The 2,573-nt window shown below is 37.3% G+C and overlaps 1 protein-coding gene across 1 annotated transcript in view; it reads right to left on the bottom strand.

Annotated features, from left to right (window-relative positions):
• Positions 1-2,573, bottom strand: part of TOPAZ1 (testis and ovary specific PAZ domain containing 1) — a 94,116-nt gene that overhangs the window by 4,208 nt on the left and 87,335 nt on the right. The window lies entirely within an intron of this gene.

Here is a 2,573-nt window from a genome sequence, read left to right as displayed (position 1 = left end):
TTTTTTTTTTTTTGAGACAGAGCCTCAAGCTGTCGCCCTGTGTAGAGTGCCCTGGCATCACAGTTCACAGCAACCTCCAATTCCTGGGCTTAAGTGATTCTCTTGCCTCAGCCTCCCAAGTAGTTGGGACTACAGGCTCCTACCACAAACGCTCAGCTATTTTTTGTTTTTTTAAAGGTTTCATTTTATTTATTTTTGGCGTCACAGCTCACAGCAACCTCCAACTCCTGGGCTTAGGCGATTCTCTTGCCTTAGCCTCCCAAGTAGCTGGGACCACAGGTGCCCAACAATACCTGGCTATTTTTTATTTTTTATTGCGGTTTAGCTGGGGCCAGATTTGAACTCTCCACCTTTGGTATATGGGGCCGGTGCCCTACTCACTGAGCCACAGGCACTGCTCCTCAGCTATTTTTTGGTTGTAGTTGTCACTGTTTGGCAGGCCTGGGCTGGATTCATACCTTCCAGCTCTGGTGTATGTGGCTGGAGCCTTAGCCACTTGAGCTACTGGTGCCAAGCCACTATCAAATATTCTTGACATTAATTATTGATGACAGTATTTTTGAGTGTACTTATTTATAATGCCATTATAGTTTATGTAATATTCCTACATTACAGTTCCTACTACATCATATGGCATTGTGCTAAGCACTAGATGTAAAACATATTTCCATCTTGTAGGTGCATGGTATATTATAGCTATACTCATCAATTCATTTTCTAAAAACTTTACTTTTCAAGAGAAGAGATTTGACTTTTAAATGGGTTAGGTGCTTATTATCAGTAATATATAGTGAAATCCCCTTTAAGACTCCTAGGATATCCAAATTATACAAAAGCAATGTTATATTTTACTGAAGCCAATTCAAATCTTTATTTAAAGTTTGTTTAAAAAGTTTTGTTAAGGTAAATTTCTTCAAGGGCATCAAAATAGGAAAGGAAGAAGTCAAATTATTGTTGTTTGTAGATAATATGATCTTATATCTAGAAAAAACTAAAGACTCCACAAAAAAAACTATTGACACTGAAAAACAAATTCATTAAAGTTGTAGGATACAGAATCAACATACAAAAATCAATAGCATTTCTGTATGTCAATAATAAACAATCTGATAAAGAAACCAAGAAAGTAATCCCACTTATAGTAACCACATAAAATGAAATACCTAGGAATAAACTTGACCAAAGAAGTGAAAGACCTCTACGAAAAAACTATAAAACAATGATGAAAGTCAGTGAAGAAGACACACAAATGCAAAGTAGTCCATGCTCATGGATTAGAAGAATCAATATTGTTAAAATGTCCATTCTATCCAAAGCAATCCACAGATTCCATGCAATCTCCACTGAAATACCAATGACACTCATCACAGAAATATAAAAAATGATCCTAAAATTTGTATGGAACCACAGAAAATCTAGAATAGCCAAAACTATCCTGAGAAAAAAGAACAAAACTGGAGGAATCATATTCCCTGACTTCAAATTATAACAGAGTTGTAGTAAACAAAACAGTGGGGCAGTGGCATAAAAACAGACAGACCAATGAAACAGAGCAGAGAACCCAGAAACAAATCCATATTATCTATACTGAGTTTATCTTCAACAAAGTTGCCAAGAACAAATAGAGGGAAAAGGATAGTCTTTTCAATAAATGGGGCTGGGAAAACCAGATGTCTATATGGAAAAGAATGACCATTATCTCTCGCCATATACAAAAATCAAATAAAAATTAATTGAAGACTTAAATCTAAGACCTGAAAAGATAAAAACTACTAAAAAGGAGGCTGAGCATGGTGGCTTAGGCTTTTAATCCCAGCACTTTGGGAGGCCAAGGCAGGTGGATTGCCTGAGCTCAGGAGTTTGAGACCAGCCTGAGCAAAAGCAAGACTTTGTCTCCGAAAAATACTTGGATGTTGTGGCAAGTGCCTATAGTCCCGGCTACTTGGGAGGCTGAGGCAGGAGGATCACTTGAGCCTAAGAGTTTGAGGTTACTGTGAGCTATGACACCACAGCACTCTACTGAGGACAGAGACTCTGTCACAAAACAAAACAACTAAAAAAAAAATTGAGGAAATACTTCAATATTATTTGTCTGGGGCGGCATCTGTGGCTCAAAGGAGTAAAGTGCCAGCCCCATATGCCGGAGTGGTGGGTTCAAACCCACCCCCAGCCAAAAACCGCAAAAAAAAAAAAAAAAAAATTATTTGTCTGGGCAAGGACTTCTTGAGGTAATATTCCAAAAGCATAGGGAACCACAACAAAATTGGACAAATGGATCACATCGAACTAAAAAGCTCTGCACAGCAAAGGAAATGATCAAAATACAAAAAGACAATCCACAGATTAGTAGAAAATATTTGCAAACTACCCATCTGACAAGGTGTTAATAACTAGAATAAGTAAGGAATGCCAATAACTCAATAGGAAAAAATCAAATCATCTGATTAAAAACTGTCTGTATCCTCACATTAAGTTGTAATAAAAAACAAACAAACTCTGTGCTTCTGATCAGAAGCAGTAATTTGGATTTGAGACCATTGTCTGCCAGTTTCCTCCATTGTTGGCAAAGTAAT

This window comes from Otolemur garnettii, unplaced genomic scaffold (genome assembly GCF_000181295.1).
Source record: "Otolemur garnettii isolate 467f Iridium unplaced genomic scaffold, OtoGar3 scaffold00082, whole genome shotgun sequence".
Taxonomy (NCBI): Eukaryota; Metazoa; Chordata; class Mammalia; order Primates; family Galagidae; genus Otolemur; species Otolemur garnettii.
Note: the sequence above shows the minus strand (reverse complement) of the source record. Positions and strands in the feature narration are given on the sequence as shown.